Source organism: Procambarus clarkii, chromosome 15 (genome assembly GCF_040958095.1).
Source record: "Procambarus clarkii isolate CNS0578487 chromosome 15, FALCON_Pclarkii_2.0, whole genome shotgun sequence".
NCBI classification, from domain to species: Eukaryota; Metazoa; Arthropoda; class Malacostraca; order Decapoda; family Cambaridae; genus Procambarus; species Procambarus clarkii.
The window spans coordinates 46,569,595-46,582,094 of record NC_091164.1 but is presented as its reverse complement, the minus strand read 5'-3'; the positions used below and the strand labels follow the sequence as shown (position 1 = coordinate 46,582,094).

The window sequence follows — 12,500 nt, the reverse complement described above, 5'->3', positions numbered from 1 at the left end:
CCGAAAACGGAGATTCGACCTCAAATGGCGGGCTAGGATCCGTCCCTGATCCGACACAGAGACAGAACGGAGAGACGACCCACTGTGGCAGGGTGAGGCGTCGAGAGAGTCCTGTGAGGCGGATGAGCACAGGGAGGAAACGGAGAGACGACCCACTGAGGGCTCGGTGCGGCGTCGAGAGAGTCCTGTGAGGCGGCTGAGGGCAGGGAGGAAACGGAGAGACGACCCCACTGAGGGCTGGGTGCGTCGTCGAGAGAGTGCTGTGAGGCGGCTGGGGACAGGGAGGAAATTGAGAGACGACCTCACTGTGGCTCGGTGAAACCGTCGAGTAGATCTTTCAGGTGGCTGAGGGCAGGAAGGAAAAGCAGAGACGAGGACTTGGGGGGGGTAGGGGGTGGGGTTGGGCTCTGGATGGGTGAGGGGAGGGGGGGTGTTAAGGTGGGTCGCCGAAAACGGAGATTCGACCTCAAATGGCGGGCTAGGATCCGTCCCTGATCCGACACAGAGACAGAACGGAGAGACGACCCACTGTGGCAGGGTGAGGCGTCGAGAGAGTCCTGTGAGGCGGATGAGCACAGGGAGGAAACGGAGAGACGACCCACCGAGGGCTCGGTGCGTCGTCGGGAGAGTGCTGTGAGGCGGCTGAGGACTGGGAGGAAACGGAGAGACGACCCACTGAGGGCTGGGTGCGTCGTCGAGAGAGTGCTGTGAGGCGGCTGGGGACAGGGAGGAAATTCAGAGACGACCTCACTGTGGCTCGGTGAAACCGTCGAGTAGATCTTTCAGGTGGCTGAGGGCAGGAAGGAAAAGCAGAGACGAGGACTTGGGGGGGTAGGGGGTGGGGTTGGGCTCTGGATGGGTGAGGGGAGGGGGGGTGTTAAGGTGGGTCGCCGAAAACGGAGATTCGACCTCAAACGGCGGGCTAGGATCCGTCCCTGATCCGACACAGAGACAGAACGGAGAGACGACCCACTGTGGCAGGGTGAGGCGTCGAGAGAGTCCTGTGAGGCGGCTGAGGACAGGGAGGAAACGGAGAGACGACCCACCGAGGGCTCGGTGCGTCGTCGAGAGAGTGCTGTGAGGCGGCTGAGGACAGGGAGGAAACGGAGAGACGACCCACTGAGGGCTGGGTGCGTCGTCGAGAGAGTGCTGTGAGGCGGCTGGGGACAGGGAGGAAATTCAGAGACGACCTCACTGTGGCTCGGTGAAACCGTCGAGTAGATCTTTCAGGTGGCTGAGGGCAGGAAGGAAAAGCAGAGGCGAGGACTTGGGGGGGTAGGGGGTGGGGTAGGGCTCTGGATGGGTGAGGGGAGGGGGGGTGTTAAGGTGGGTCGCCGAAAACGGAGATTCGACCTCAAACGGCGGGCTAGGATCCGTCCCTGATCCGACACAGAGACAGAACGGAGAGACGACCCACTGTGGCAGGGTGTGGCGTCGAGAGAGTCCTGTGGGGCGGCTGAGGACAGGGAGGAAACGGAGAGACGACCCACCGAGGGCTCGGTGCGTCGTCGAGAGAGTGCTGTGAGGCGGCTGAGGACAGGGAGGAAACGGAGAGACGACCCACTGAGGGCTGGGTGCGTCGTCGAGAGAGTGCTGTGAGGCGGCTGGGGACAGGGAGGAAATTCAGAGACGACCTCACTGTGGCTCGGTGAAACCGTCGAGTAGATCTTTCAGGTGGCTGAGGGCAGGAAGGAAAAGCAGAGGCGAGGACTTGGGGGGGTAGGGGGTGGGGTAGGGCTCTGGATGGGTGAGGGGAGGGGGGGTGTTAAGGTGGGTCGCCGAAAACGGAGATTCGACCTCAAACGGCGGGCTAGGATCCGTCCCTGATCCGACACAGAGACGGAACGGAGAGACGACCCACTGTGGCAGGGTGTGGCGTCGAGAGAGTCCTGTGGGGCGGCTGAGGACAGGGAGGAAACGGAGAGACGACCCACCGAGGGCTCGGTGCGTCGTCGAGAGAGTGCTGTGAGGCGGCTGAGGACAGGGAGGAAACGGAGAGACGACCCACTGAGGGCTGGGTGCGTCGTCGAGAGAGTGCTGTGAGGCGGCTGGGGACAGGGAGGAAATTGAGAGACGACCTCACTGTGGCTCGGTGAAACCGTCGAGTAGATCTTTCAGGTGGCTGAGGGCAGGAAGGAAAAGCAGAGACGAGGACTTGGGGGGGAAGGGGGTGGGGTTGGGCTCTGGATGGGTGAGGGGAGGGGGGGTGTTAAGGTGGGTCGCCGAAAACGGAGATTCGAACTCAAAAGGCGGGCTAGGATCCGTCCCTGATCCGACACAGAGACAGAACGGAGAGACGACCCACTGTGGCAGGGTGAGGCGCCGAGAGAGTCCTGTGAGGCGGCTGAGGACAGGGAGGAAACGGAGAGACGACCCACCGAGGGCTCGGTGCGTCGTCGAGAGAGTGCTGTGAGGCGGCTGAGGACAGGGAGGAAACGGAGAGACGACCCACTGAGGGCTGGGTGCGTCGTCGAGAGAGTGCTGTGAGGCGGCTGGGGACAGGGAGGAAATTGAGAGACGACCTCACTGTGGCTCGGTGAAACCGTCGAGTAGATCTTTCAGGTGGCTGAGGGCAGGAAGGAAAAGCAGAGACGAGGACTTGGGGGGGGTAGGGGGTGGGGTTGGGCTCTGGATGGGTGAGGGGAGGGGGGGTGTTAAGGTGGGTCGCCGAAAACGGAGATTCGACCTCAAATGGCGGGCTAGGATCCGTCCCTGATCCGACACAGAGACAGAACGGAGAGACGACCCACTGTGGCAGGGTGAGGCGTCGAGAGAGTCCTGTGAGGCGGATGAGCACAGGGAGGAAACGGAGAGACGACCCACCGAGGGCTCGGTGCGTCGTCGAGAGAGTGCTGTGAGGCGGCTGAGGACTGGGAGGAAACGGAGAGACGACCCACTGAGGGCTGGGTGCGTCGTCGAGAGAGTGCTGTGAGGCGGCTGGGGACAGGGAGGAAATTCAGAGACGACCTCACTGTGGCTCGGTGAAACCGTCGAGTAGATCTTTCAGGTGGCTGAGGGCAGGAAGGAAAAGCAGAGACGAGGACTTGGGGGGGTAGGGGGTGGGGTTGGGCTCTGGATGGGTGAGGGGAGGGGGGGGTGTTAAGGTGGGTCGCCGAAAACGGAGATTCGACCTCAAACGGCGGGCTAGGATCCGTCCCTGATCCGACACAGAGACAGAACGGAGAGACGACCCACTGTGGCAGGGTGAGGCGTCGAGAGAGTCCTGTGAGGCGGCTGAGGACAGGGAGGAAACGGAGAGACGACCCACCGAGGGCTCGGTGCGTCGTCGAGAGAGTGCTGTGAGGCGGCTGAGGACAGGGAGGAAACGGAGAGACGACCCACTGAGGGCTGGGTGCGTCGTCGAGAGAGTGCTGTGAGGCGGCTGGGGACAGGGAGGAAATTCAGAGACGACCTCACTGTGGCTCGGTGAAACCGTCGAGTAGATCTTTCAGGTGGCTGAGGGCAGGAAGGAAAAGCAGAGGCGAGGACTTGGGGGGGTAGGGGGTGGGGTAGGGCTCTGGATGGGTGAGGGGAGGGGGGGTGTTAAGGTGGGTCGCCGAAAACGGAGATTCGACCTCAAACGGCGGGCTAGGATCCGTCCCTGATCCGACACAGAGACAGAACGGAGAGACGACCCACTGTGGCAGGGTGTGGCGTCGAGAGAGTCCTGTGGGGCGGCTGAGGACAGGGAGGAAACGGAGAGACGACCCACCGAGGGCTCGGTGCGTCGTCGAGAGAGTGCTGTGAGGCGGCTGAGGACAGGGAGGAAACGGAGAGACGACCCACTGAGGGCTGGGTGCGTCGTCGAGAGAGTGCTGTGAGGCGGCTGGGGACAGTGAGGAAATTCAGAGACGACCTCACTGTGGCTCGGTGAAACCGTCGAGTAGATCTTTCAGGTGGCTGAGGGCAGGAAGGAAAAGCAGAGACGAGGACTTGGGGGGGTAGGGGGTGGGGTTGGGCTCTGGATGGGTGAGGAGAGGGGGGGTGTTAAGGTGGGTCGCCGAAAACGGAGATTCGAACTCAAAAGGCGGGCTAGGATCCGTCCCTGATCCGACACAGAGACGGAACGGAGAGACGACCCACTGTGGCAGGGTGTGGCGTCGAGAGAGTCCTGTGGGGCGGCTGAGGACAGGGAGGAAACGGAGAGACGACCCACCGAGGGCTCGGTGCGTCGTCGAGAGAGTGCTGTGAGGCGGCTGAGGACAGGGAGGAAACGGAGAGACGACCCACTGAGGGCTGGGTGCGTCGTCGAGAGAGTGCTGTGAGGCGGCTGGGGACAGGGAGGAAATTGAGAGACGACCTCACTGTGGCTCGGTGAAACCGTCGAGTAGATCTTTCAGGTGGCTGAGGGCAGGAAGGAAAAGCAGAGACGAGGACTTGGGGGGGAAGGGGGTGGGGTTGGGCTCTGGATGGGTGAGGGGAGGGGGGGTGTTAAGGTGGGTCGCCGAAAACGGAGATTCGAACTCAAAAGGCGGGCTAGGATCCGTCCCTGATCCGACACAGAGACAGAACGGAGAGACGACCCACTGTGGCAGGGTGAGGCGCCGAGAGAGTCCTGTGAGGCGGCTGAGGACAGGGAGGAAACGGAGAGACGACCCACCGAGGGCTCGGTGCGTCGTCGAGAGAGTGCTGTGAGGCGGCTGAGGACAGGGAGGAAACGGAGAGACGACCCACTGAGGGCTGGGTGCGTCGTCGAGAGAGTGCTGTGAGGCGGCTGGGGACAGGGAGGAAATTGAGAGACGACCTCACTGTGGCTCGGTGAAACCGTCGAGTAGATCTTTCAGGTGGCTGAGGGCAGGAAGGAAAAGCAGAGACGAGGACATGGGGGGGTAGGGGGTGGGGTTGGGCTCTGGATGGGTGAGGGGAGGGGGGGTGTTAAGGTGGGTCGCCGAAAACGGAGATTCGACCTCAAACGGCGGGCTAGGATCCGTCCCTGATCCGACACAGAGACAGAACGGAGAGACGACCCACTGTGGCAGGGTGAGGCGTCGAGAGAGTCCTGTGAGGCGGCTGAGGACAGGGAGGAAACGGAGAGACGACCCACCGAGGGCTCGGTGCGTCGTCGAGAGAGTGCTGTGAGGCGGCTGAGGACAGGGAGGAAACGGAGAGACGACCCACTGAGGGCTGGGTGCGTCGTCGAGAGAGTGCTGTGAGGCGGCTGGGGACAGTGAGGAAATTCAGAGACGACCTCACTGTGGCTCGGTGAAACCGTCGAGTAGATCTTTCAGGTGGCTGAGGGCAGGAAGGAAAAGCAGAGACGAGGACTTGGGGGGGTAGGGGGTGGGGTTGGGCTCTGGATGGGTGAGGAGAGGGGGGGTGTTAAGGTGGGTCGCCGAAAACGGAGATTCGAACTCAAAAGGCGGGCTAGGATCCGTCCATGGTGTGGCACCAAGAGAGAATGGCGAGACGACCCACTGTGGCTCGGTGTGGCGTCGAGAGAGTCCTGTCAGGCGGCTGAGGGCAGGGAGGAAACCGGAGATGGGGGGGAGGGAGGTGCAAACCTGGACTGTTAGGCGAGCGGCTTACTCCCGCCGTTTACCCGCTGGACCTCGTCCAGTCTCCGGCAATGCTCCGGCACAGAGAATGCCTGGCCTGGCGTGACGGCCTGCTCCTGCCCGGTGTGTGGCGGTCGCGCCAGCAGTGTTTCTCGTGTAGCATGCGAGCGTTGCCGGTGTCGTCGGGAGCCGGGATATGTTCTCGAACAAAGTTACCTGAGCGAGTGTGCCTTTCTCCCTGTCGTCAGCTCGGGTCTGGTCGAATTGGGCCGGTGGCGCCGAAGAAGTTACCACCGGAGACCAGGGTCCAGTGGCTAGAGCCGGGCCCAACGGCTATTGCCGAGTACCTTCCTCCGATGCAGGAAGAAGGTGTGTTCAGTCCCGCGGAAATCGTACGGCGGGTGCCGAATTTACCAGTGGCCAGCCGGGTCCAGGAGCTAGAGCCGGATTTGTCGGCTACTGCCGGGTAACCTACTTTGGATGCGGGTGCTGGGGTGGTCGGCCCCGCGGAAATCGGACGGCAGGCGCCGAAGATACCAGCGGCGAGCCGGGTCCCGGAGCTAGAGCCGAGCCCATCGGCTATTGTTGAGTAGCCGTCTTTGCCGGCAGAGCTGGCGTTTTCAGTCTCGTCGAAATCAGACGGCGGGCGCCGAAGTTAACAGCGGCTAGCCGGGCCCCAGAGCTAGAGCCGGACCCAGGGACTAAAGCCCAGCGGTGTGCTTCCGGTTGGGCGTTTGCGTTTTCAGTCTCGCGGAAATCGGACGGAGGGCGCCGAAGTTACGTTTTGCCAGCCGGGTCCAGTAGCTAGAGCCGGGCCCGGGGACTAGAGTCCCGCGTCGGCCTCCGACCCAAGTGCTTCTGTTTTCAATCTCGTCCAAATCGGACGAGGGGTACGGAAACGGCACAACTTAACCCGGGTCCAGGGGCTAGAGCCGGGCCCGGCGACTAGAGTCCCGCGTCGGCCTTCGGCCCAAGTGCTTCCGTTTTCAATCTCGTCCAAATCGGATGGAGGGTACCGAAACGGCGAAACGTAACCCTGACTCCCTTGCAAGTGCCTGGTCCGGTAACCCTATTGTCCTTCAAGGCTCTCAGACCTGAAAGGAATTGGGAGGCAAGTTCGGCATTCTGGCCGAAATCGAGCGCCGGAGTGTACCTTTTTCCAGAACTGGGACATGGTACATCAGGGGTTTTCGTGCTTAGACCACAGCACAGCGAGAGCTGGGCGACCATTTGAGCTCAATTTGCACGAAGTGACGACATCACCTTGACCCATTCGATATATATAGGGGAGACCTGGTGTCTGTGGCACCTTTCTCGTGGGTAACCTGCTGTCTTAGGGGACCATGCGAGGGAGACTACTGACAACTACCTGCGTCTTGGCGACATTCTAAGTCTCGTTGTTGCCAGAGGGAAGGAGCAAATGTTTTCCATTGTTTTGGTGCGTTGGCTACTTTCCCTTCCCCCATTCCACGGTGCTGGTTCTCGGTTCCGGTGCGGTAGCGAACTGTTTGCCGCAGACGTTTACCGGAGTAAATGGGGAACCAGCCTTTTACCTGTCGCGGGGTACATATGCCGAGGTATTTGGAGTCCGGTGTGTGAGTGACCGACCATTGCGTTCTGTTAGACATACGTAACATTAGGCGAAGGCGGCCCTCCTTGCACATGTCGTGTGGTTCCAGAGCCAGGCATCTCGGGTCCGGTGTGCGCGTGCGACCGATCTTGTTCATGTGTTAGACATACGTAACAGTGGGCGAAGACGGTCGGCGAAACTCGCGCATGTCGTGTGGTCCGAGATGGCCTTCCATGCACATTAGATATAGCTATATAAAGGGGGAGACTCGGTGGCTGGCTGACAACTACCGGCGTCTTGGCGACATTGTGTCTCGTTGTCGCCAGAGAGAAGGAGCAAATGTATTCCATTGTTTTGGTACGTGGGCTCCTTTCTCTTCCCCCACTGTTAGGGCGCTGGTTCTCGGTTCCGGTGCGGTAGCGAACTGTTTGCCGCAGACGTATACCGGAGTAATTGGGGAACCAGACGGTGTTTTGCCTGTCGCGGGATTGGATCACAGGTTCTGGGTTCCGGTGCGGTTGCGAACTGCTTCTCGTTCACCGGCGCCAATGGGGAACCTGCCTGTCTGTCGCGGGGCAAATGCCACATAGGCTGAGGTATTTGGAGTCCGGTGTGTGAGTGACCGACCATTGCGTTCTGTTAGACATACGTAACATTAGGCGAAGGCGGCCCTCCTTGCACATGTCGTGTGGTTCCAGAGCCAGGCATCTCGGGTCCGGTGTGCGCGTGCGACCGATCTTGTTCATGTGTTAGACATACGTAACAGTGGGCGAAGACGGTCGGCGAAACTCGCGCATGTCGTGTGGTCCGAGATGGCCTTCCATGGACGTTAGATATAGCTATATAAAGGGGGAGACTCGGTGGCTGGCTGAACCTACTACCGGCGTCTTGGCGACATTGTGTCTCGTTGTCGCCAGAGAGAAGGAGCAAATGTATTCCATTGTTTTGGTGCGTGGGCTCCTTTCTCTTCCCCCACTGTTAGGGTGCTGGTTCTCGGTTCCGGTGCGGTAGCGAACTGTTTGCCGCAGACGTATACCGGAGTAATTGGGGAACCAGACGGTGTTTTGCCTGTCGCGGGATTGGATCACAGGTTCTGGGTTCCGGTGCGGTTGCGAACTGCTTCTCGTTCACCGGCGCCAATGGGGAACCTGCCTGTCTGTCGCGGGGCAAATGCCACATAGGCTGAGGTATTTGGAGTCCGGTGTGTGAGCGACCGACCATTGCGTCTTGTTAGACATACGTAACTTGCAGGCGAAGGCGGCCCTCCTCGCACATGTCGTGTGGTTCCAGAGCCCAGGCACCTCGGGGTCCGGTGTGCGCGTGCGACCGATCTTGTTCATGTGTTAGACATACGTAACAGTGGGCGAAGACGGTCGGCGAAACTCGCGCATGTCGTGTGGCTCGAGAATTGCCTTCAATTCCTCCCTGGAGTGAGTAGTTTGTTTCGGCAGCAGCTCTCTCTCCACACAACCCCCCATCATCCTCCTTCCCGCAAGAGCATGATCCCGATGCTCGATGCAAACTGAGAACTGTCACTGCACACGCTGCGGCATCTCGGGTCCGGTGCGCGAGGCGAACTTGCATTCTGCTAGACATACGTAGCATTAGGCGAGAGCGCCCGTAATCGCGCACGTCGTGAGGCTCGAGAGGCCTTCAAAGCAGCGCCTCTGTATTGTGTCACGACGATTCCTTCCGATCTCCGTGCGATCACTTCTCCAGCCTACGACTGCACATCGAGTCAGCTATCGATCGGTCTGTGTGCATGGGAACAGAGCACCAACCTTCTTCCATGTCATGGGAAGGCTGAACAAAAACACTGTGGCGTCGCCTCTCTCCACCAACGAGGAGGCGACAAACCACACGGCACCTCGGATGCATTTCCGACGGTTCCTTTCATATAAAAGGGGTGACGCCGAGGAAAATAAGACTCGCGTCCCTACCAAAACGAAAAAGACCACCACCACCACCTACTCACTTACTACTGCTCCTCCTCCTGTTTTTCCAGCTTGCCGTGTTGAATGACGACAATGACGAGCAGGAGTAATCTCGGCGGGGTAGTTATGATCGTTCGTCCACGCGGAGTAACTGCTCTCCTCCGCCTCTGTTCGTCTAACGTATCGACATAACGCCATACTGTCGGGCTGCTAGAGAGTCCATAGTGAGATTTAACTTGCAAAGCAGGATTAAAACGCAAAACCGAGGGGAGCGAGGGGTGTGTGTGTGTGTGTGTCTTGTGTACTATATATCCGTAGTACTGTTGAGCTACCTGGTTGATCCTGCCAGTAGTCATATGCTTGTCTCAAAGATTAAGCCATGCATGTGTAAGTACAAGCCGAGTTAAGGCGAAACCGCGAATGGCTCATTAAATCAGCTATGTTTCATTGGATCTGTAAACCCACTTACTTGGATAACTGTGGTAATTCTAGAGCTAATACATGCATCACGTCTCTGACCGCAAGGGAAGAGCGCTTTTATTAGTTCAAAACTGGTCGGGCCTCGGTCCGTTAACCCACCCGTGGTGAATCTGAATAACTTTTTGCTGAGCGCACGGTCTCCGCACCGGCGCCGCATCCTTCAAGTGTCTGCCTTATCAGCTTTCGATTGTAGGTTATGCGCCTACAATGGCTATAACGGGTAACGGGGAATCAGGGTTCGATTCCGGAGAGGGAGCCTGAGAAACGGCTACCACATCTAAGGAAGGCAGCAGGCACGCAAATTACCCACTCCCGGCACGGGGAGGTAGTGACGAAAAATAACGATGCGAGACTCATCCGAGGCCTCGCAATCGGAATGAGTACACTTTAAATCCTTTAACGAGGATCTATTGGAGGGCAAGTCTGGTGCCAGCAGCCGCGGTAATTCCAGCTCCAATAGCGTATATTAAAGTTGTTGCGGTTAAAAAGCTCGTAGTTGGATCTCAGTTCCGGACTGACGGTACACCGCCTGGTGCTTACTGTCACGCTCCGAACAGCTAACTAGCCCCGCCGGCTCGCACGGGGTGCTCTTCATCGAGTGTCCCGAGTGGCCGGCACGTTTACTTTGAAAAAATTAGAGTGCTCAGAGCAGGCTACTTTAATGGCCTGAATGTCTATGCATGGAATAATGGAATAGGACCTCGGTTCTATTTTGTTGGTTTTCGGAACCTGAGGTAATGACTAATAGGAACAGGCGGGGGCATTCGTACTGCGACGCTAGAGGTGAAATTCTTGGACCGTCGCAAGACGAACTACTGCGAAAGCATTTGCCAAGGATGTTTTCATTAATCAAGAACGAAAGTTAGAGGTTCGAAGGCGATCAGATACCGCCCTAGTTCTAACCATAAACGATGCCAACTAGCGATCCGCCGGCGTTATTCCCATGACCCGGCGGGCAGCTTCCGGGAAACCAAAGTCTTTGGGTTCCGGGGGAAGTATGGTTGCAAAGCTGAAACTTAAAGGAATTGACGGAAGGGCACCACCAGGAGTGGAGCCTGCGGCTTAATTTGACTCAACACGGGGAACCTCACCAGGCCCAGACACCGGAAGGATTGACAGATTGAGAGCTCTTTCTCGATTCGGTGGGTGGTGGTGCATGGCCGTTCTTAGTTGGTGGAGCGATTTGTCTGGTTAATTCCGATAACGAACGAGACTCTGGCCTATTAACTAGTCGACGGATCTCCAGCAATTGGTGTCCAGTTCGCAACTTCTTCTTAGAGGGATTAGCGGCAATTCTAGCCGCACGAGATTGAGCAATAACAGGTCTGTGATGCCCTTAGATGTTCTGGGCCGCACGCGCGCTACACTGAAGAGATCAACGTGTTCTCCCCCTCCGAGAGGAGCGGGTAACCCGTTCAATCCCCTTCATGATAGGGATTGGGGCTTGCAATTGTTTCCCATGAACGAGGAATTCCCAGTAAGTGCAAGTCATCAGCTTGCGCTGATTACGTCCCTGCCCTTTGTACACACCGCCCGTCGCTACTACCGATTGAATGATTTAGTGAGGCCTTCGGACTGGCGCTCTTGGATGTTCTACCCCTCGCGTCTCGGCGCAAGGGGTTCTCGCCTCGAGCTGACGGAAAGATGTCCAAACTTGATCATTTAGAGGAAGTAAAAGTCGTAACAAGGTTTCCGTAGGTGAACCTGCGGAAGGATCATTACAGTTTGTGACGCGAGAGCTGCAACCATCGGCTCGTCGTCGTCGTTCGAGTATTCTTCAATGCGAAGAAGGCAAGGGTAGCCTTGGGAGCCGCACCCAATTGCCGTGGGAAAGGAGAAAGCGGATAAACGGCGGGGAGATCAACACCCACTGTGAGACAATAACAGGTCTGTGATGTCGGACTGACATGACATGTCAGTCAGTCCGACCGGCGCAGGTCACAGTCCTAGCGCCGTATACTGCTTTAGAGTCGTCTGTTGGGGCTCGCGACACCCGTCACCGACATCTTTCTTCCTTGTCCCCGGTCGCTCAGTGGCTTCCGGCACCCACACCATAGAGAGAAAGCAGCAGGCGAAGACGCTACTGCTCCTCTCGTTGACAGGGCCGGCGCCTGCTACTCTGGCGGCGTCTAGTGCTGGGTTTTCCTTGACACGCTTCCCAGTGGGCCCCTCCCTCCCCGCCTTCACTCTACTGTAAACGTAAATGTACGTGTGCGGCAGAGGAGGAAAAAGGGGAGAGAGAAAAAAAGCATTTTATGTGTCTTCTAACCAAAGTCGGGCTCTTACCAGCCCTATCAAACCCCCCATACATTACGTCCTCCTATGATGGAGTGATAGACGGCCGACAGGCCTTAATAAAAACATATACAACTCTTAACGGTGGATCACTTGGCTCGTGGGTCGATGAAGACCGCAGCTAACTGCGTGTCGGTATGTGAATCGCAAGAATACCAGATACATCGACAAGTCGAACGCACATTGCGGCGGCAGTCCTGATATGTGTACTGTCGCCACTCCTGCGCGAGGGTCGGAATAACATCCATCGGGCGAGTAGCTGTTGCGGCCTCCATATTCTGCTCTTTGGCAGGCTCAACGATGCGCTTTGGCCTGCTCTGGGGAACGACGCCCGCCACTGCCCCCCGAATGAGAAGGCAGGAGGCAAACCGGGAGTCCCCCTAATATTTGACAAACGAGCCCCTAGCACACCTCATCATGCTGTGAAAGAAAGACGCTTTTCGTCCTATTTCTGCAACAGAGGCCTGCCGCCCTTTGAGTGAGAAAACACTCGACGTCTGCTGCGGATCCGATTGTCCCACAGACGTGCAGCAAGCAAAGCCGCCAGTTTCCACCCCTCCGTGGACTGGATGGCACAACACAAGGGTATGGCTAGAGGACCGGGTCGGAAGCGACATGCCATGCGTCGCCGTCCAGAGGTAGTAGTGTGCCAGGGAAATTGAACGCTTGAGGAACCTCCCGCCTATCACACACACTCTCTACGGACCGACTCAACCGGATTTCATT

General features: G+C 58.3%; 2 non-coding genes across 2 annotated transcripts; both read left to right on the top strand.

Moving 5' to 3' along the window:
* Positions 1-9,328: 9,328 nt before the first annotated feature.
* LOC138365163 (small subunit ribosomal RNA) lies at positions 9,329-11,200 on the top strand. The gene has a single exon (XR_011228709.1). It is a non-coding gene; the product is annotated as a small subunit ribosomal RNA (ribosomal RNA).
* A 647-nt stretch (positions 11,201-11,847) lies between these two features.
* On the top strand, positions 11,848-12,009 carry LOC138365157 (5.8S ribosomal RNA). The gene has a single exon (XR_011228703.1). It is a non-coding gene; the product is annotated as a 5.8S ribosomal RNA (ribosomal RNA).
* Positions 12,010-12,500: the final 491 nt, after the last annotated feature.